Source organism: Neoarius graeffei, chromosome 3 (genome assembly GCF_027579695.1).
Source record: "Neoarius graeffei isolate fNeoGra1 chromosome 3, fNeoGra1.pri, whole genome shotgun sequence".
NCBI lineage: Eukaryota > Metazoa > Chordata > Actinopteri > Siluriformes > Ariidae > Neoarius > Neoarius graeffei.
In genome coordinates this window covers 72697470-72721300 of record NC_083571.1, presented here as the reverse complement: position 1 = coordinate 72721300, position 23831 = coordinate 72697470, and the positions used below count along the sequence as shown (strand labels likewise).

At 41.4% G+C, this 23831-nt stretch overlaps 1 long non-coding RNA gene across 1 annotated transcript; it reads right to left on the bottom strand.

Annotated features, from left to right (window-relative positions):
• Positions 1-2815: 2815 nt before the first annotated feature.
• Positions 2816-20651, bottom strand: LOC132883529 (uncharacterized). Its single transcript, XR_009654356.1, has 2 exons — positions 20512-20651; positions 2816-3022 (listed from the first exon to the last, which is right to left on the bottom strand). It is a non-coding gene; the product is annotated as an uncharacterized LOC132883529 (long non-coding RNA).
• Between the last annotated feature and the right edge of the window lie 3180 nt (positions 20652-23831).

Sequence of the window (23831 nt, the reverse complement as noted above, 5' to 3'; positions counted from 1 at the left end):
AAACAAACGCAGCTACCAGCTCATTCAGTCCTGCAAAACCAGGTGGAACTCTGTATGTGAAATGTTTGGCAGACTCGTAGAACAGCGATGGGCCGTGTGTGCTATACTATCAGACTGCTCAGTGACCAAGCTTACAGATGAGAGGATGCTGGAGTTGAGAGACGACTTCTGGCAGCTGATGGAAGACATGGCGCCGGCACTGGAGGCTCTCAAACGTGCAACTACTGTAATGTCTGCAGATACTGAGGTATCCATATCCAACATGTACCCAATCACATTCAGTCTGATCAACATGCACCTCAAGACGGGAGATAGCAGCAGAGTGGCGGAATTCAAATCTAAAGTGTGCACTTCGTTGGTTGAACGGATGAAGGTAAGCTATGGCCATTAATTAATTAAATTCTCAATCAACATCACATTTGAGCTCTATATTAACAGATTGTGGGGTGCATAACTTAATACTTATCACTGACACATTGTCACAGTATAAACTGCGTTTTTATGCAGTTGTTACAGTACCCTTGTCATGTCAAACCTTATTAAATAAAACTCTGATGCTAGCTTTCTCCTTTATTTAATTTTTAACAGGTTGAGTCTGAAGACCTCACATCAACAACGCCAATGATAGCAACGATGCTGGACCCACGGCATAAGCACCTGGGATTTCTGGTGCCAGCAAGCAGGATCTCAGCTCATTCCAAGCTGCTTGAACTGGCTATGGCAGAACATGTGAGCTGCACATCAAGAGATGATGAAGCCACCACTGGAGATGATGTGCAAGTCCAGGGAGCTGCACTTCAGAGGCACACTTCTGCTATGACTCTTCTACTGGGTGAAAACTATACCACCAGCTGCAACAATGACATAGAAAAAGAAGTGGACGTGTTTCTCAAGGATCCCTCACCACTCCTTGATTCCAGTCCCACAGAATGGTGGAAAGCACTGAAACAGCGTTGATTAAAGTTATAAATGACATACGTCTTAATACTGATGCAGGCAAAATATTGGTCCTGGTATTACTGGACCTCAGTGCAGCTTTTGATACTGTTGATCACAACATACTGCTATATCGACTTGAACACTGGGTTGGATTGACTGGTAAAGTTATCAATTGGTTAAATTCATACTTAAAAGATAGAAGCTTCTTTGTTACCATGGGAAATTGTTCCTCAACGTCAATGTCCTTGACCTGTGGTGTCCCCCAGGGGTCGATTCTTGGACCATTACTTTTCAACCTTTATATGCTCCCACTTGGGCAAATTATCAAGAACAATTCAATTTTGTATCACTGCTATGCAGATGACACCCAAATTTATTTTGCTTTATCACCTAATGATTATGCCCCCCTTGAATGTCTCTACCAGTGTATCGATCAAATCAACAACTGGATGTCACAAAATTTTCTTCAGCTGAACTCAGATAAAACAGAAGTAATTCTATTTGGAAAAAAGATGAAAGACTCAGGATTACCAGTATTCTTGACACAAAAGGGATTAAAACTAAAGAAATGGTTAAAAATCTTGGTGTTTTCATTGACAGCGAGCTAAACTTTGACAGTCACATGAAAGCAATCACTAAAACGGCATTCTATCACCTAAAAAACATTTCCAAACTAAGAGGACTTATGTCAAAAAACGATCTGGAAAAACTGATACATGCCTTCATCTCTAGTAGGGTTGATTACTGCAATGGCCTTTTCACAGGCCTGCCAAAAAAGACCATCAAACGACTTCAGCTGGTGCAAAATGCAGTGGCTAGGGTTCTCACACGAACAAAAAGAACAGAGCACATTACTCCAATTCTAAGGTCCCTTCACTGGCTTCCAGTAAGCTACAGAACTGACTTTAAAGCATTGCTGCTGGTGTACAAATCTCTAAATGGTACAGGGCCCAATTACCTCTCTGATATGTTGCAGCGGCCTAACCCAATCAGATCTACCAGATCGCAACAGAAAAATTTACTATTAAAACCTGTTGTTAAAACAAAGTATGGTGAAGCAGCTTTTAGCTACTATGCAGTACAGCTATAGAACCAACTGCCAGAGGACATTAAAAATGCTCCTGCTGTTGGCAGCTTCAAATCTAGGTTAAAGACCAAGCTGTTTTCAGATGCTTTCTGTTAAATAATTAATATTGTCTTCTTTACATGTTTTATAATCTGTACTTTTACGGTTTCTGCATGTTTCAAATTTTACTTAACTTTTATTCTATTTTATTCTGCTGTTTTTTTTCTCCCCCTATTTGAACTTCTACTTCATTTTATTATTTTATTTCTACTATTGTTTAATTCTTATATTTTTTCCCATTTATTTTATGTAATTTTATTCTCTATTGTTTACTGTTTTGCTTTTACTTCTGTAAAGCACATTGAACTGCCACTGTGTATGAAATGTGCTATATAAATAAACTTGCCTTGCCTTTACATTAAAAGACACCGTGAGAAATGTATGTTCTCAGGAAAAAAAGCTGCTTATCAGTGAATCGATCAATAAGGTCAATCAACTGACGATTAATGAATTAATCGATAATTTGCATCCCTACTCTCTTGTAAAAGAGATCTTCGATCTCAAGGTTATAATAATAACCATTTAAGTGTTAATGTAAATTTTGACTAATCCCGTATACAGTACTGTTCAGAAATCTTAGGCACATGTAATGAAATGCTGTAGACCAGAAATGGTTTAAAAATAATGAAATGAAGTGTTTCAACATAAAAAAAATCAAACTAAACACTAAGCCACAATAAATGAATTCAAGCCAATATTTGGTACAAGATGACCCTTTGCTTAAAAAAAAAAGTCTCAGGCACACTGGTACAGTTTTATAAGGAAATGAGCTGTAAGTTTTACTGAGCATCTTGCAGAACCAGTCACAGTTCTTCTGGACACTTTGTCACACTTGCTTCTTAAATTTTGCAGTAAAACCCAACAGCCATCCATCCATTATCTGTAGCCACTTTATCCTGTACAGGGTCACAGGTGTTGCCTGCCTCAGGCCGAGGGGTATCTGGGCTGGTGACAAACCTGCGATACAGATTAGAAGAGAGACACACATTCAACTGGTGTTAACTTCACAGCACAGGGATGAGAATGAAAAATATTTAAAAAGTCTGAAAAAAGCCAGAGGTTTGGGGGCCGCAAGCACCCAGCGGGGCCCAGGGGGCGGGAGCTAATGATTTTTGGCTATTTTTTTTTTTTTTACCCCAAAACCATTAATTTTATCAGCAAAAAGTTGCAATTTATTTGGAAATAAATTCCCCTTCTTGGTGGACTACCAGGTGAAAATGATTAATATGGTACAAGAGACTTGTTTTTAATCAACTCACATTTGAATTTAAAAAAAAAAAAAATCAATGCACCTTTTAATATAAACGAGCTCTACAGTATTATATTTCTGCATTTTAGCTATTCATGTCTTTGAATACTCTAATCCTTTAAAATGAAGTGCAAACCAGAAAAAAGTTCTATCATATAATTCTCTTAAGCTTTCTTCTGATGTTATCATGGTAGCAGGAGGTCTTGCATATTAAGCAGGCAACATTCAACATCACTGATCACTTCCCTTTCAACTGTTGTGTGTACTAACTAGGTTTTATCTGGACAGGATGTTGTGTAATTGACCATATACCATATGGCCAATTTGAAGATCAAGATGGTGATTTTGAATTAAAGAACAGGCATGTACAATTGGCATTACATATTGGAAATTTTTTTTAAATCAAAAACTAAGTTCATCTCAGCCTAAAAAACTTGGCCAGACGCTCCTGCATGGCACATGCCAGCAATTCCCCCCCTATGAAATGAGCAATAAGTAGGAGAGTTATACACGGTATCATACCTAAAATTTTATCAGAAATATAGATATATGATACTATGATTCTCCCCAACATGCTACATTAGATAAGCTAACCCCATTTATAAAAGATACACACATATATGATGTATATTTGATATATATGTGATCTATATGATGTATATTCATACATTGTTACTTTACGGAAATCTTCAATAAGTTTGGTCTTTTCATGCCAGCCTGTTGTAGACCTAAATATAATGCACATGAAATGACACTCCTCACCTCAACATGTCCTTTACAATCATTTAAGCCACCATGGGCAATGCTGAAACCACTGTTGCAAACAGTACATCGCGCGAAACTGTCATTATTTTTGACCCTTATTATTATTAAACTTTATTACAGGCTCTAGGCCCAATAACAAGACATACACATACATTAAAAAAAAACACAGATACATACAAACATATTATCAGTCATGACATTCTTAACAGGCATCCATACCAATGTTTCCACAAATATGACTGATATCTGACAGAGCTGCATCTGGGGCTTGTGAGAGTCATTATAATACAGTTTTGAGACTTATCCAGCCGAAACATGAACTTAAACATTAGGTTCCTCAAGAGAGCCTGTAAAGAGCTTAGACCTGAATCACAAAACAGTTTACTAGCACTGCAACTCCTGGGCTTTTTCAGCAATATCCTCAGACAGTCATTATATGCTACCTGGAGTTTAAGAAGAGTCTCTTTTTTGTAACTGGCCCATAATGGGGCTGCATACATAGGGGTACAATAGGTACGAAACAAGCTTATTTTCACATCATCAGAACAGTAGTGAAATTTTCTTACTAACATGTTTGCTTGAACATACAACATTCGTCTCTGCCTATACATATCATCATCTTCCAACTTGTCAGTGATGATGTGCCCAAGATATTTTATACAGCTTGATACACATAATAATTGTCCTGAAAGGTAAAACGTTGGAAAGGACACTTTATGATCCTCCTTGGCCCTACATATCAGCACAACACTCTTTTTTGCATTATACTGTACATCAAACTCAACACCATACTCAGAGCATATATTCAGGAGCTGCTGGAACCCAACAGTGCTGGGTGACACAATAGCCAGATCATCTGCATACATCAGATGGTTTAAGACAGTATTCCCTATCAGGCATCCTGTCTTACACATACCCAATTGTTTGGACAAACTGTCCATGTAAAGGTTGAACAGAGCAGAGGATAGAAGTCCCCCTTGTCTCACTCCATTACCAACACTGAAGGGAGAGGATAGACTATTTCCCCATTTCACCTGCATATGTTGTCTAGCGTACCAATAAACCAGAATACGTATGATGCATCCAGGTACACCTCTAAGCATAAGTTTAGTGAAGAGCTTATGGTGATTCACTCTGTCGAATGCCTTAGAAGCATCAATAAACCCCAGAAATACTGTTGAGCCATTTTTCCTATAGGATTCAACAATTTCTTTCAAGGCATATATACAGAGATCTGTACTGTGCATAGGCTTAAAACCAAATTGATTTTCTGTGGTATAGATAAACTCACACAGTCTGTCTAGCAGCATCTTCTCTAAAAACCTTGGAAAGAATGCTGGCTAAGGCAATGGGCCTGTAGTTGTCCAAACTACCTATTTTACCTGCCTTGTCCTTTATAACTGGCACTAATGTAACTGTGAGCATAGTGTCAGGTAGCACCCCATGTGTCATCAGTCCTGTGAAGCAAATAGACAACAATGCTGCAATTCTGGGGCTGGCTAATTTAAGATGTTCAGCAGTAATATTATCATTGCCACTAGATTTATTATCGGCTAGTTGCTCTATAGCATGAGAAACTTCATTAGGTGTAAAATGAATCACTTCCTCATTTAGCTTGCCTACACAATAGGGTTCACTTTTGATGCAATTAAACAAAGCTGCATAGTGTTGTCTCCACCGCTCTGCTATATTATCTGCACCAGATACACCTTCAATGTGGCATGATAGTACTGCTTTAGCTCTATTTGTAATTTTTACCTCTTTCCAGAACTCAATGACATTGTTACCAAGCAGGTTTTGGGCCATAGAATGAGCTCTTAAGGCTTCCTCATACTTCTCAACAAAGCGCACTGCATATTTATATCTAGCATTGGCAAGTTTCTTATGCTCCAAGTCTGGTCCATGTTTAGGCCTACCAGCTATAACCCAGGCCCTATGAGCCATCTTAGCAGCTTCTTGATGGTCAGCCACATACTTTTTCCAACCAGGCTTGATGTTGTTAGCCCTTTTGGGGTGAGTATGTAGAGGTCTACTGGACTCGTGTATAGCACTCACTATGCTATTGTACATTTTACAAAGATCATTACAATGAGTGACATCATCACAGTTAATATCTGAACATAAAATAGCATTCATTGGCAGCTGTAACTCCCTTAAGAGAACATCTGACCTCCAACAATAATATAAAACATCCTCTTTGGATAGTTTAGAACCAATTTACTTTGGTCCCGTTGGCGCCATCTTGTGTTAAACTGCTGTAGTCAGGTAGGTTATCAACATTTATCATCATAGAGACAGGCAAGTGATCAGTGGTAGTGAGCCCATACAAAATTTCTACTTTTTCCAAACTTTCATGAGCATCAGCTGTACAGACACATGATCCAGCCAGGACGTTGTGTGCCATGCTTCACTGATATAAGTAAAACTATCTACAGGGAGTAATTTCATACTGGAAAAAAACAGTTTACTGTCATGACAAAACTGCATCAAATGCCGACCAAAGAGAGATTTCTCATCAGAAATATCTGCATTAAAATCACCCATCACAAAAACATTTGCACATGTACACTCCTTAATATAAGAATTTAAAAATGCCAATCTATTTATATATTCATCTTCATTTTTATAGCAGTCATATGGGGTATAAACATTTAAAATAATAAAAACATTCATATCATGCACAATTTTAATTGCGATACACCAGTCCACCTCTAATCTAATAACACTAATCATTGGATCATATTTCTTGCGCCACAAAATGGCCACACCTCCCTTATTAGACAGGGAGATTCTTTTGTGTAATCTGAGGTGAAGTCAGTTTTGCATTTTCGTTTTTTTGGGGCGCGCGCGCTTGCTCTCTGCCATGCTGATCCTGTAGGCTGCACTGACTCAACTGAAAACGTCGGTCCTCAAGAAAAGGGATAAAAGCCCGCCCATACTGAAAGCTGATTGGCTTATTTTTCTGAGTAACCCAATCAGGATGCGCTACATGAACAGGCACACACACAGTCTCTCTCTCTCGCACTCCGTCATATGCGCGAGGTAGACAATGTTTCGCGTGCACGCTCTTGCTCCCTTGCTCTAGATTCCGGGAGATATTCTCCAGTTTGCGGGCATCAGGGAGCCACTATCAATATGCGGGAGACTCCCGGAACTTCCAGGAGACTCGGGATGTCTGCATTATAAGGTGACCACAGATCATTAACCATACACACACACCCAGAAAATTTCTCAACAGATTTACATCGATCTCAAAAACGATCATTTTGGTCTGAAAAAGTCGGAAATCCGTCAATTGGCGGAAAATTCTCATCCCTGCGAAAGATGCTGGCTGGCGGGCGGGCGGTCGGTCCCACCTGCTTGTGCCACCACAAGCCTCGCCTCGCGCCGACCCCCCGAAATTTTCTCAACGGATTTACACGTTTCACAAAAATGACATTTTCAGCGGGAAAAACTCGGAATTCCGCGGATCCGCGGAAAATTCTCATCTCTGACAGCAGGAGAATTTATTCTTCCTCATAAACATACTCCAAGTATCAATATCTGTTGTACTAAATGGCCTTAGCTTCAGTCCTGTTTTGCACAACGTAGCACAATTCCTTCACATGTTCATTTACATTAACAAAATAACTCCTTTTCCTTTCAGGTGGTCGACCACAGGTCTCATATATTTGGGTATTAAGATGTCTGCAGATACAACAGAGCTGTACAGGTTGAGCTTTAAGGCAATTGTGACCTCAATCAAAAATGACCTTAATAGGTGGTTCGACCTCCCATTATCTTGGATAGGTAGAATAGGTTTAATTAAAATGAATGTCCTTCCCAGAATACTTTATCCCCTGGGTGCCCACTACGTCGATCGCGATCGACCGGTCGATCTCGAAGGCAGGGATGGTAGATCTCATGATTGATATGTAAATATTAATATATTTGTTATGAAATTAAAAAAAAAAAAAAACGTCGTGGTCATTTTTACATGTAAACAAATTTGCTTTTTCCCTGAAGCGAAATGTCAGCCAAGCGCTGCGTCAAAAAAATTGTTACATTAGGTTACCATGACAACCAGCAAAATGAAACTGCTGGTTTCAAAGATGCAGCGCCGTGATTTAGGAAACTTCCGAAACCTCGCCTCGGAGCTGGAGATGCAAGGGAGGGCGTTTGCGCAACTTAACAGTGCGCGCTACACTGAGCAGATTGAAATTCTCCAGTCAGAGTTTGAGAAGCGATTTCAAGGCTTTGCTTTGCTCGAGCCACTAGCTACATTCATGTGCCACCCATTCGGGGAAGATACTGAGGTGGATTCCCTCGCCTCAAAAGTTGCAGCACTGTTTCAGCTGAACACGTCTGCCGTGGAAGACGAGATGCTGATGCTGCAGTCTGACATCGAGTTGAAGTCCAGGGTGCATAGGCCGTTTTGGAATTTACTCACGGAGGCGAAGTACCTGAACATGCGGCAATGTGCCACCTCCTTAACCGCATTGTTCGGCTCCACTTATTTGTGTGAGTCGGCCTTTTCGCTTATGAAGATCATTAAGTCTAAATACCGCTCCAGTATGTCCGACGATCATCTCGAGGCCTGCTTGAGGCTCGCTACCAGCAGCTACTGTCCGGACTATGCAGCCCTCTCTGACTCCCTCCAGTGCCGATCATCATCGGATTAAGATCTGATTTAGGGCCTACATCAGTATGCTATGTATTAAAGTTGTGCTGTTGCCAAGTTCCACGGTAAAAAAAAAAAAAGAAAAGAAAGAAGGAAAAAAATATAAAAGAAGGAAAAATGTTTTTATATAAAATTGTTGTAAATGTCAAATCTCTGTCTAGCAGGCTATACAAAAGTCAGTTGATGTGAACAAAAATGTTTTGGGGTTTACAATGCCTGTCTGGATGCATTTAACTTTTTTTTCTAAACATAGCCCCCTTTTTTTTTTTTTTTTTTACAGTGGGCTTGTTTCATGTTTACATATTAGTAGTTTGCGATTTATAAAAGTTAACAGTGATTTGAACAAAAATACGTTTAGAAGTACAAAGCTTATGCATTTAACATAATTTGAATGTAAATTTCAGTCACCTTTTTGTATGCATGTTTGTATATTATTAAACAAATTGCATATGAATGTTTATAAATCAAAACAAGTGTAATTATTATTATTATTATTATTATTATTAGTAGTAGTAGTAGTAGTAGGCCTAGTAGTAGCAGTACTAGTAGTCATAGTAGGCCTAGTAGTGGTAACAACCTAGTCCGAGTAGATCATATTAACATGGTCATTTTAAAAGTAGCTCGCGAATCAAAATATTGTGGGCACCCCTGCTTTATCCTATGCAAATGCTGCCGCTCAGAATTAACAGAAAAACGTTTTTAGAGATTGACGGATGTCTTTCTAAATTTATATGGCACGGGAAGAAATCTAGGCTAAGGATAAAGATTTTACAACTACCTGCAGATGAAGGGGGTCAGGCACTTCCTAACCTTCTCTACTATAACTGGGCTTGTCATGCACGAATAATTTCAGGTTGGTTACATTCCTTTTTACATCAAGGCAAGCCTCTTGTAGATACTTGGTGTTGTGGCCCTTTCTCTCTTCTTAGTCCTTTATCAATTGATTTAGCCCAACTTCCACTGGGGGTCCGAAATAAAACTATATTGATGTGCACACTCAAGACTTGGTATAATATTGCTGCTCACATTGGAAGAAGAGGTTTTTCAAGTGCACGGCAGCCTCTAGTTAGGAATAAGGCTTTCCCTCCAGGTATCGGCATTAGTATATTTGATGATTGGCACTCTACAAAATTTAAGATTTGTCTGTGATCTGTTTGAAAGGGGTAATCTTATGTCCTTTAAACAAATTCAAACCAAGTACAGTATAGACCCTTTTCAGTCACGTGACCTTCGTAAACGCGACCACCATTTTGGACATGTAGCGGACTTCGGCTCGAATTGGTTTGAATGCGAGGAAGGCGACAAACGGAGAACATACAAGAAAAAAGAGCGAGATGCAGAAAACACCTTCGCTATCCAGCGACGTAGGGCATTTACAGGGCGAGCAGAGGGAGAAATAACAACAGTAACGACACATTAGCAACGCCGTACAGAAATAACGGTTTATGGCACAGACCCTTTCGGTTCTTGCTCATCTAGCTGCTACAATGACTGCTTAGACTGCAACAATAATACCTAACACACATTTAAGTATCCGTCGTAAAGACGTGAAACTCGTCGAGTGACGAGTGTGTTCATTGATAAGCTAACACAATCTAAAAGTAGACATACCATCACACTGCCCTGGCACTGTGTACAGTTTACCTTCTACGGTTTGTGCACTCACTATTTGCCATTACTTTCTCCAACCGTTGTTACAGATTACAGGGAACGGCCTGGATTTAAGAGACAAATACATGTTCCTCTTGTTTTGAACATTTATTTGTAGGCAGTGCTTAATTTGTAAAGTGGGAGGTCCCGGAGCGCAGAGGATGAGCGGCTCCGGTGCGGGAAAAAAAGAGGGGGGAGGGGGGCGCGGCGCTGCGCTGCGCTGCGCTTCTGGGCATGTTTTGTAATAACACTGCAAATTAAGTTCATCTGCAGATATTTTGTGGATGTCGTTTCATGAGAGAAATCACCAACAAGACAGATATCAAAATCAGACATTAACACTAAATAAACTTGCATTTTTTTAATTTAATTATTATTATTATTATTATTTTTTTGTTACATAGTCAAAAGAGGTGTCGGATCACCGGATCCAGTGTAAATAGCTGCCGGAGCCAACGCCCGAGGTTCCGGAGCGCGCTCCGGCTTGCTCCCCCTCAAATTAAGCGCTGTTTGTAGGACACTGCCTCTGATCTGTCCTACAGTCTACCAACAGCAAAGGAACACAACGCTAGCTAATGTCGTTAGCTAATAGCTACTACAGAAGAACAAAGAGGTTACAATGGGTTATTTTAGCCTATTTGGTTACACACTCGCCGCCACAGAATGTTAACAGCAATGTATTGCCTTTTCTGGCTAATTTTATTCGTCTTACCTCCAACAAAGTGGTCACTACACAAGCGTTGGTATGCCGCTATCCATCTTCTCCGTCGGTCAGCATCTACCGGGATCCGATAAAATGATAACCCTTGCCTTGTTTGTTGATGGTTACTACATCCAGGTGCACAATAATATAGTGGCATGATGGAAGTCTTGCTGAAAATAAACACTTTCTTTGCTGCCGTTCCTCAATGTTGGCTGTAGTAAACTACTGGTAGTACACGTCCAAAATGGAGGCCGTGTTTGTCGTGACATCACGTGAAAAGGGTCCATACCACAGAAACACTTCTTTGGGTTTCTGCAACTGAGACATTTTGTAAATTCTCTTAAATTTCCAGACAACCAACCTGTTTTAAATCTGATTGAATGCTTTCTTCTTAAATATAATGAGGACGTATTCACTAAAAAGAAATTCATTTCTCTCTTTTATGGAAAATTAAAATCTTTGAATTGTATTACAACAGATAAGGCCAGGATTCGGTGGGAAACAGACCTGAAGGTTGAGCTTAGGGCAGAAGCATGGTCAAAAGCGTTTAAATCTGCTAAGAAAAATGTTTACATGTAACAGACTCTGGGAAAGCCAATACAGAATTTTACACAGACTGCAGCGCACCCTAGAGTTTTTAAATAAAATTCACCCCCCAGATTTCTACTCTCTGTTGCCCCTTTTCCACCAAAGCAGTTCCAGGGCTGGTTCGGGGCCAGTGCTTAGTTTGGAACCGGGTTTTCTGTTTCCACTGACAAAGAACTGGCTCTGGGGCCAGAAAAACCGGTTCCAGGCTAGCACCAACTTTCTGCTGGGCTAGAGGAAAGAACCGCTTACGTCAGCGGGGGGGCGGAGTTGTTAAGACCAACAACAATAACAAGACCGCAAAAGATCGCCATTTTTAAGCGACGAGAAGCAGCAGCTGTGCAGACGCGATTGTTGTTTCTGCTGCTGCTTCTGTGTTGTTTTTGCGTCGATATTCGCGCCAAGGTTTATGCAAACGTAGCGACGTAACTGACGTATACAGCGACGTAATGACGTATACAACGACGTAATGACGTGCCTTACCTTAGCACTGTGAGCTATGGAAAAGCAAACTGGTTCTCAGCTGGCTCGCAAGTTGAACGAGTTGTGAACCAGCACCGGCCCCGAACCAGCCCTGGAACTGATTTGGTGGAAAAGGGGTATGTGCAAAGTGCAATACGGATGTGGGGACTTACTACCACTGCATATGGCAATGTCCTTTAGTTGCTAGATTTTGGAAAAACATTGCTATAGAACTCCGCTCAATATTTCACCAGACAATCCCACTGAACCCTGTGCTGTTTGTTCTTGGACTGTCTGTGGAGGGGTTTTCTTTATCATCTAGACAAATGATGTTATTGTGTAAAATTTTACATATGGCAAGGCGGTGTATATTGTTTCAGTGGATTCAGGGGCAGCCCCCTTCTGTTACACAGTGGTACAGAGAAACATTCAGGGTGTTTCTGATGGAGCGCCTCAGTGCCATTATAAAAGGTAACTTTTGGCCCTTTTCCACTACCCTTTTTCAGCTCACTTCAGCTCACTTCAGCCCGACACGGCTCGCGTTTCGACTACCAAAAACCAGCACGACTCAGCTCGCTTCAGCCCTGCTTAGCCCCTAAAACTCGCACCGTTTTGGAGTGGGGCTGAAGCGAGCCAAACCGAGCCGAGTGAGGTTGGGGGCGTGAGCAGACACTCCCCTGTGCACTGATTGGTGAGGAGGAGTGTCCTCACATGCCCACACACGCCCCGCGAGCGCGCTGGGATCTGTAAACACCGCAAACCCGGAAGGAGAAGAATTACGAGAATTTCTGAAGCCTTATGCGCCTCGCCTCATCTATACGCTCTTGCCAGTACCTGTCCGCATTGTCGGTGACAACAAGCCACAGCACCAAGACCAGCAACACTAACGACTCCATGTTTATTGTTTACTATCCGGGTCGTGAGACTACTGCTTAAAAGATCACTGATGTCACTGTTTGCGCTGCTTAACGACATCACCTGACGTCCACCCACTTTCGCTAACTCCACCCAATGTGTCCACCCACTTCCAGCCAGCACGGTTCAGCGCGGTTGTAGTCGAAATGCAACTCCAACAGCCCCGCTCAGCTCGACTCAGCGCGGCACGGCTCAGCCCGACTCAGCCGCGTTTGTAGTGGAAAAGCGGCATATGATGCTTTCTACAGGATATGGCAACCTTTGGGTCATTCCATGTCAATTCACACACCTTCCCCAGTGACACCTCTTCAATTTGCCTGATATTTATTTTATTAGTGCCTTATGATGTCAAAAGACAGAATCCAAAATTTTAGCTTCCTAGTTGGAACGGTTTTTGAATTTTGGCCCTTCAAAGTTTGGGTGCCACGCCCACTTTTGGGGTCCGGGAATTGTACACTTAATTTGCAAGCATTTTTGGAGGCCCATATCTTTTGTTCTAAGGGGAATATAGACCTGTAAATTGCTATATCTATGTATTCTGGCCCTGTCTATCTGATTCTGCACCTAAAAATAGCACAGGTTTACTAACTTTAGAGATATTAACCCCTTAAAAGTGGATTTTTTTAATGACAATTTTTTTTTTGACATTTCAGGGGTCCATATCTTGGAAAGTTTTTGTGTTGATAGGGTTTAAACTGATTTATCATCATATTTGGGAACTCTACTGTGTACTTGGAGAGTTTCAGGGCACTCAGAGCTTTGGTGGGGGTACAGGAGGGCCCCAAATATGACTTCGGGACAAAATTACCGTTTGGTGCGTCCTACTTCAGGCCATTAGTTGGCCATGTGGGCACATGATGACTGGAATGAACCTTTAACCCTATCAACAGACACCTTTTATCAAACTTTTAAGCCAATAAAAACTTTGATTATCCAACTCCTTCAATATAAACTAAGCATTTGTATATGGTACTATTTTTGCATATTTTCTGAAAAATCCTAAGTCCGGAAAGTAGGTCAACTGTTGTTTTGACTGCCTGTTCATGTTTAAGGTAGTAAAAGCACACCCATATAGTGATTTTAATCTATGGGAAGATTATTTATACCCAATACCCCATTAGTTATATTGACAATTACAAGGGATAAACCCTTTCCCGGCTGTTTCACGATGCTGTTTTTTTTTTTTTTTTTTTTTTTACATTTGACACCTTTCCCTGTATCCAACCAAACTCTGACCACTATACACTTAATAGTTAAATGCATCTTTCAAACAGGAAAGGGAAAGATGCAAACAAGGGGATGATCCCAAGAAAAACATCCTGGTTGCTTTACTGCATTTGTTCTGACATCCGATCTGGAAATTAAACCTAGACTCATCAGGTTTTTTTTTTTTCAAGAAAAGGAGAAGGGGCCCCGAGCCACTCATGTGGGGAAAATTAGCATATCAATTAGTATTTCCCCTTTTTACGAATTGATATGCTAATTTTCCCCACATGAGTGGCTAGGGGCCCCTTCCTCTTTTCTTGAAAAAAAAAAACCTGATGAGTCTAGGTTTAATTTCCAGATCGGATGTCAGAACAAATGCAGTAAAGCAACCAGGATGTTTTTTTTGGGATCATCCCCTTGTTTGCATCTTTCCCTTTCCTGTTTGAAAGATGCATTTAACTATTAAGTGTATAGTGGTCAGAGTTTGGTTGGATACAGGGAAAGGTGTCAAATGTAAAAAAAAAACAGCATCGTGAAACAGCCGGGAAAGGGTTTATCCCTTGTAATTGTCAATATAACTAACGGGGTATTGGGTATAAGGGTCATTCCATGTCAATTCACACACCCTCCCCAGTGACACCTCATCAATTTGCCTTATTTTTATTTTCTTAGTGCCTTATGATGTCAAATGAAAGAATCCAAAATTTTAGCTTCCTAGCTCAAACGTTTTTTGAGTTATGGCCCTTCAAAGTTTGGGTGCCACACCCACTTTTGGGGTCAGGGAATTGCGCACTTAATTTGCAAGCATTTTTGGAGGCCCATATTGAGGTTTTTCACCCACGTGACCAAGTCATGTGATGCATCGTTAGCCTGCCATTTTGGACGTCATGGCTCGAATCAGTTTGAACGCGAGGAAGGCGACAAACGAAAAACATAAAAGAAAAAGGAGCGAGATGCAGAAAACACCTTCACTATCCAGCGACGTAGGGCATTTACAGGGCGAGCAGAGGGAGAGGTATTTGCAAAAATTGAGGTTAGCAGGCTTAGAGAATGACGTTTACCTGCTTCCACCAGGATTGTTCACTGATGTACAGAAGTACACGAAGCCCTCATCTTTACCTGACTTCGGCCCACATGATCTGTATACCTATGTCGTTAAAAACCCATCGCCATACACAGGTATTGATCTGAAACCATATAAGAGTTTGGATGCCGACAAATATTTTGTGTCAGGCAGGGTAACATGCCTACATCAGTGGGTCGTCCCTGGAGCCGGTGGTCGCCATCTTATTACAGCTAAGGTTTGTTCACATTTTCATTTACTTTCAGTCCTCAGGATAAACAAAATGTTATTATATGTCATTGAAATAACTTCTTAGTCTGTTGAGACATGGCCCGTTATAAATTTGCTGTTACCAGGCAATGACCAAGAACTGTATTATTAGGGTCGGTGTCTGTGTTGTAGCAGTGTACTAGCAGCTAGCTGTTAGCACTAGCTAATGTCAACAACATAGCTAGTATGTTACTGTAGCAATGTTTACGTTCAGTCATTTGGATGACTGTTAAAACCTTTCAGTCTCAAGTTTTTCCTTTACTGTATTTACTAGTTTACTGTAATTATGATCCGGCAGCTATTTACACCGGATCCAGTGTAAATAGCTGCCGGAGCACGCTCCGGCTTGCTCCCCCTCAAATTAAGCAGCGCACTCCGGGAGCAAGCTGGAGCGCGCTGCTTAATTTGAGGGGGAGCAAGCCAGAGCGCGCTCCGGAACCTCGGCCAGAGCACTCCGGGAGCAAGCTGCTTAATTTGAGGGGGAGCAAGCCGGAGCGTGCTCCGGCAGATATTTACACTGGATCCAGTGTCTAACACGTTTTTTTTTTCAAGCTGGTTCTCCCTCTCTGTCTGCAGTGTTAGTATGTAGCTTGACCTTCAAAATGGCGGACACCGGGGCGTCACGTGACCCTGTGACGTCAGGTGAAAAACCTCAATTTTTTGTTCTAAGGGGGATATAGACCTGTAAATTGCTATATCTATGTATTCTGGCCCTGTCTATCAGATTCTGCACCTAAAAATAGCACAAGTTTACTAATTTTAGAGATATTAACCCCTTCAAAGTGGATTTTTTAATGACAATTTTTTTTGGACATTTGGGGGGTCCATATCTTGGAAAGTTTTTATGTTGATGGGGTTTCAACTGATTTATCATCATATTTGGGAACTCTACTGTGTACTTAGAGAGTTTCAGGGCACTCAGAGCTTTGGTGGGGGTACAGGAGGGCCCCAAATATGGCTTCGGGACAAAATTACCATTTGGTATGCCCTACTTCAGGCCATTACCTGGCCATGTGGGCACATGATGACTGGAATGAACCTTTAACCCTATCAACAGACACCTTTTATCAAACTTTTAAGCCAATAAAAACTTTGATTATCCAACTCCTTCAATACAAACTAAGCATTTGTATATGGTACTATTTTTGCATATTTTCTGAAAAATCCTGAGTCCGTTAAGTAGGTCAACTGTTGTTTTGACTGCCTGTTCATGTTTAAGGTAGTAAAAGCACACCCATATAGTGATTTTAATCTATGGGAAGATTATTTATACCCAATACCCCATTAGTTATATTGACAATTACAAGGGATAAACCCTTTCCCGGCTGTTTCACGATGCTGGTTTTTTTACATTTGACATCTTTCCCTGTATCCAACCAAACTCTGACCACTATACACTTGATAGTTAAATGCATCTTTCAAACAGGAAAGGGAAAGATGCAAACACAGGGATGATCCCAAGAAAACCATCCTGGTTGCTTTACTATATTTGTTCTGACATCCGATCTGGAAGTTAAACCTAGACTCATCAGGGTTTTTTTCAAGAAAAGGGGAAGGGGCCTAGGTTTAACTTAAATTAGTAAAAAGGGGAAATTATATATAATTTCCCCTTTTTATTAATTGATATGCTAATTTTCCCCACATGAGTGGCTAGGGGCCCCTTCCCCTTTTCTTGAAAAAACAAAACAAAACAAAACCCTGATGAGTCTAGGTTTAACTTCCAGATCGGATGTCAGAACAAATATAGTAAAGCAACCAGGATGTTTTTCTTGGGATCATCCCCTTGTTTGCATCTTTCCCTTTCCTGTTTGAAAGATGCATTTAACTATTAAGTGTATAGTGGTCAGAGTTTGGTTGGATACAGGGAAAGGTGTCAAATGTAAAAAAACCAGCATCGTGAAACAGCCGGGAAAGGGTTTATCCCTTGTAATTGTCAATATAACTAATGGGGTATTGGGTATAAATAATCTTCCCATAGATTAAAATCACTATATGGGTGTGCTTTTACTACCTTAAACATGAACAGGCAGTCAAAACAACAGTTGACCTACTTAACGGACTCAGGATTTTTCAGAAAATATGCAAAAATAGTACCATATACAAATGCTTAGTATGTATTGAAGGAGTTGGATAATCAAAGTTTTTATTGGCTTAAAAGTTTGATAAAAGGTGTCTGTTGATAGGGTTAAAGGTTCATTCCAGTCATCATGTGCCCACATGGCCAGGTAATGGCCTGAAGTAGGGCGTACCAAATGGTAATTTTGTCCCGAAGCCATATTTGGGGCCCTCCTGTACCCCCACCAAAGCTCTGAGTGCCCTGAAACTCTCTAAGTACACAGTAGAGTTCCCAAATATGATGATAAATCAGTTGAAACCCCATCAACATAAAAACTTTCCAAGATATGGACCCCCAAAATGTCCAAAAAAATTGTCATTAAAAAATCCACTTTGAAGGGGTTAATATCTCTAAAATTAGTAAACTTGTGCTATTTTTAGGTGCAGAATCTGATAGACAGGGCCAGAATACATAGATATAGCAATTTACAGGTCTATATCCCCCTTAGAACAAAAAATTGAGGTTTTTCACCTGACGTCACAGGGTCACGTGACGCCCCGGTGTCCGCCATTTTGAAGGTCAAGCTACATACTAACACTGCAGACAGAGAGGGAGAACCAGCTTGAAAAAAAAAACGTGTTACAGACACCGGATCCAGTGTAAATATCTGCCGGAGCACGCTCCGGCTTGCTCCCCCTCAAATTAAGCAGCGCGCTCCAGCTTGCTCCCGGAGTGCTCTGGCCGAGGTTCCGGAGCGCGCTCTGGCTTGCTCCCCCTCAAATTAAGCAGCACGCTCTGGCTTGCTCCCGGAGTGCTCCAGCCGAGGTTCCGGAGCGCGCTCCGGCAGCTATTTACACTGGATCCGGTGTAAATAGCTGCCGGATCATAATTACAGTAAACTAGTAAATACAGCAAACGAAAAACTTGAGACTGAAAGGTTTTAACAGTCATCCAAATGACTGAACGTAAACATTGCTACAGTAACATACTAGCTATGTTGTTGACATTAGCTAGTGCTAACAGCTAGCTGCTAGTACACTGCTACAACACAGATACCGACCCTAATAATACAGTTCTTGGTCATTGCCTGGTAACAGCAAATTTATAACGGGCCATGTCTCAACAGACTAAGAAGTTATTTCAATGACATATAATAACATTTTGTTTATCCTGAGGACCGAAAGTAAATGAAAATGTGAACAAACCTTAGCTGTAATAAGATGGCGACCACCGGCTCCAGGGACGACCCACTGATGTAGGCATGTTACCCAGCCTGACACAAAATATTTGTAGGCATCCAAACTCTTATACGCTTTCAGATCAATACCTGTGTATGGCGATGGATTTTTAACGACACAGGTATACAGATCATGTGGGCCGAAGTCAGGTAAAGACGAGGGCTTCGTGTACTTCTGTACGTCAGTGAACAATCCTGGTGGAAGCAGGTAAACGTCATTCTCTAAGCCTGCTAACCTCAATTTTTGCAAATACCTCTCCCTCTGCTCGCCCTGTAAATGCCCTATGTCGCTGGATAGTGAAGGTGTTTTCTGCATCTCGCTCCTTTTTCTTTTATATTTTTCATTTGTCGCCTTCCTCGCATTCAAACTGATTCGAGCCATGACGTCAAAAATGGCAGCCTAACGATGCATCACATGACTTGGTCACGTGGGTGAAAAACCTCAATATGGGCCTCCAAAAATGCTTGCAAATTAAGTGCGCAATTCCCTGACCCCAAAAGTGGGTGTGGCACCCAAACTTTGAAGGGCCATAACTCAAAAAACGTTTGAGCTAGGAAGCTAAAATTTTGGATTCTTTCATTTGACATCATAAGGCACTAAGAAAATAAAAATAAGGCAAATTGATGAGGTGTCACTGGGGAGGGTGTGTGAATTGACATGGAATGACCCTGTTGCTCTCCTTCATTGTCTCTGTTGTTGCTCTCCCCTCCTCTGTCTGTCTGTTGTTGCTCTCCTTCACTGTCTGTCTGTTGTTGCTCTCCTTCACTGTCTGTCTGTTGTTGCTCTCCTTCACTGTCTGTCTGTTGTTGCTCTCCTTCACTGTCTGTCTGTTGTTGCTCTCCTTCACTGTCTGTCTGTTGTTGCTCTCCTTCACTGTCTGTCTGTTGTTGCTCTCCTTCACTGTCTGTCTGTTGTTGCTCTCCTTCACTGTCTGTCTGTTGTTGCTCTCCTTCACTGTCTGTCTGTTGTTGCTCTCCTTCATTGTCTGTCTGTTGTTGCTCTCCTTCATTGTCTGTCTGTTGTTGCTCTCCTTCATTGTCTGTCTGTTGTTGCTCTCCTTCATTGTCTGTCTGTTGTTGCTCTCCTTCATTGTCTGTCTGTTGTTGCCTGTCTCTGTTGCTCACTTCAGTTGTTGAGATTGAAATAATATCACACAGCCCTATCAGGACAATTGATTTAAAAATGCCCAAATGCAGCAACAGTGGGTGTTTTCACACACACTGGTCTGAACATTTTCATTTTTCAGCTAGCGCACACGTTTCTTTTCACTCTGATCCAAATGCCAAACCACTGACAGGGCGTCATGTTACCATGACAGGGCGTCATGTTACCATGATGCCATGTTACCATGACGACTGAAAAACACGTGCTCTTAAAGTCTCGCATTTTACTGTCTTCACACCACAGCTCCGATTTCCCAAGCTGAAAAAAAAAAAATAATAAAAGCAGCCCCAGGTCCGACGCTACTAGTACCTAGCCATCGAGCCACCTAACTCATCTCTGTGTGTGCGTGTCACTGACAGACGGACGGGCTGACGCTACCCCCACTGATCACTCTGACAGATCGATCTACCACTACTGTTGTAAACAAAAGAAAAACAAAGTCCTGCACTCAGCACCTTACCCATTTTGGCCCTTTTTTGGAACATGGCGCCAATATTTTGGGACAAAGTAGCAGTAGATTTCTTGCGTTTTCTGTCTTTATCTTCTTTTTTCCCCTATTTTCTCTTCTATCCCGCTTCGGATTCTTCTTCTTCGCTTCAGTGTATTTGCCGGTTAGCTACCAACGGAAATGGGGGCATTACCGCCACCCACTGGATTGGGGTGTAAAGCAGTCTGAACAAAACGAGTAAACATAAACATAGGAGAAATTAACCCGTTTTTCTAACTCGTCCTCACTTAGTCTACTTTTCTTTTTTGATTAGTCTGGATTTGATATTGTAAATTTAAATGTGAATCAATGTATATTCATCGGACATGAACAAATGAATAAATCTTGAGTAATCTCGGGGGGGATCGAATGAGCCCTCCGATCCCCCCTGGCTACGGGCCAGGCGTTACAGACACGAGCATTTATGTCCTCATTCCAGTCCACACGTTTAATTGCCTGCAGCTACAGCCGCCGTCTGTTGCTCTGAAATGGGTGTGATCATCGGCGTCGCCAGGGGTATTTTACTGGGGCACGTGCCCCAGTATAGATCTGTAGTGCCCCAGTAAAAAAAATCCAGTGACGAAACGCTCTGAATTTTAAACTTGGGAATAGCTGCAATTTAATTAATTCATAACGTGGGGTAGGCTAACCGATGCGCGAAGAAGACCATCTACAATGCTTTTACATTGGTAGTTTTGGCTGGCCTCGCGCACACTAAGCAATGTGAAAAAAGTGTGCGCGTGACATGAGTAACATCTTGGTTGCTATGGGGACCGCAGACTCCAGCAGCCCTCAGATGCAATGAAATTCAGAGCAGGGGAAACCATCTCTCCGTGTTTTTCAACTGTTTACAGGTTAGTAGACAGTAATTCCACTGTCATTTTTGTAACACACACACACACACACACACACACACACAGTGGTGCTTTTAGAGGCTTTTGGATTGTGTTTAGAGATGTTCAATGCTGAAAATGCGTGTGCTTACAAAGATATGTTTGGTGATTTAAAAGGTATCAAGTGTGAATACTGTTGGCCATTAAGTACTCTTGGTTGAGTTTAAAAACTCGGCGGTGTTGTATTGTATGTTAATATGTTCTTTTACAATATTACCAACAGTATAAGTATTACATTGCTATTATCACAAATGTTGCAAATATTCATACTGTTATTATTAAATGATTGACCTGGATTCAGTGTCCTCGTAATCATTTTGAGTTTTACAGCTCTAGTGACTAGTTTTAAGCAGGCCGTTTCTAAATATAAATATCAATATATAAATATATATTACATAAAATATAATATATATTACATAAAATGTAATATATATTATATAAAAAATATAAATATAAATATAGTGCAAAATTTTTAGCTCGCGCGCTTCGCGCGCTCGCATACATTTCCTGTGCCCCTTTTGTGCCCCAGTATGGTCTTGGGTCTAGTGACGCCCCTGGGTGTGATCCTTTAGGAATCCTATAAAACTTTAGTCCGCCAGTGGAATAGCGATTCGTACAACCGTATACTACGCAACAACCAGACATGTTGATGTACAACCGACCTTATAAGGTGCATGTTCCACTCTTAACATTTAGCATGTGCACTATTTTTAAGGAATATTTACCAACCTCTGATACAAAACAGAAGAGACATGCAGCTGGCGTTAACTTCACGATAGGAGAACTTATTCTTCCCTTCTTTAAGGTTTATGGCGGTTGGCAAACCAACTTAAAGGTGCATTACCGCCACCGACTGGGCTGGTGTGTGGAACAGGGGATATAAGGGAGGGGAAAAAAAACCCAACACCCTTATTTGATAACATAACAATACATCTGACTTGATGCTCTCCCTAATAAACCAGGTAATGGGGTACACCAGAATATACTCCACTGCGTCCATCCACCCATTATCCATAACTAGGGTTGCCACCATTCAGAAATGAAAATAAGGGACGCCCACCACGGGCACGACTCCCATGGGGTGGGGTACCCGCAGCAGTGGTATGTTTTATTTTGTAGGTGTTTTTAGTAAAGGGGTGATCAAGAAAGCAATTACTCATACTTAAAGCTTGAAATGCTTTATTGCCAATGCTGTAAAAATGTATAATGTACAAATGGGCAACAATGAACTTTTAAAATATAATCTAAATATATTGAGAACTTAATCACTGTAAATGTAAGTGCATAACTGTTCTTGGTGTAGGGACTCTCTTTGTGAACCTTGGGGACATTTTTACTTAGAGAGAAAAAAAGAGAACAAAAACACAACAAACATGTATGTCTGCTTATTCAAGAATGCGCAAAACATTACTCCTTCCCTCAACAGTCCTGAGTTCATCAGGAACTGTTGTGTTTCTCTTGTCTGTGGAGTAGATCAGATTAAAACAGTCAACAGATTCCCCTCACTTTTTTTCCCCCAAGTGTACTCCTTGCTGCACTGAGTAACTCAAAGCGCTGTTGTAAAACTCGGGTTTTTTGAGCAGCGCCGGTGTGTGTTGTCTGTCTCAGCGCCACACGCAGTGCCGCAGGCAGCCAGGCACAGACGCACAGAGCGTGACGCAGAGGGGAGGGGTTTGTGTCCTGGGGAGATCCCGCAACGGAGTATTTCCTGTTTTATTTTGTTCATTATTGTTAGATTTAGTGTTGATATGTGTGACAGACATGTGTATTGGGCATTTATGAAAATACGGAACAAATCGCGTCCCGTATCGGTTCAATACGGGACACAAGATTTAATTGCCAAATAAAGGACGATTCCGTATTTTACGGGACGGGTGGCAACCCTAACCACTGGTTATGGACCATAACCACTTATCCTGTACAGGGTCGCAGGTAAGCTGGAGCCTATCCCAGCTGACTACGGGCGAAAGGCGGGGTACACCCTGGACAAGTCGCCAGGTCATCACAGGGCTGACACATAGACACAGACAACCATTCACACTCACATTCACACCTACGGTCAATTTAGAGTCACCAGTTAACCTAACCTGCATGTCTTTGGACTGTGGGGGAAACCGGAGCACCGGGAGGAAACCCACACAGACACGGGGAGAACATGCAAACTCCACACAGAAAGGCCTCCGTCAGCCACCAGGCTTGAACCCAGAACCTTCCTGCTGTGAGGCAACAGTGCTAACCACTACACCATCGTGCCGCCCACTAGTCTATATTTAGCTTAAAGTTTTCCAACACTTCTTTAACAGCATAAATTTGATGTAAAATCTTGAAGGATACTTCTCACTCAATTATTAATGCAATATTTGTTTAGAATATAACAATCCTCTTTCCACCGTTAACCAC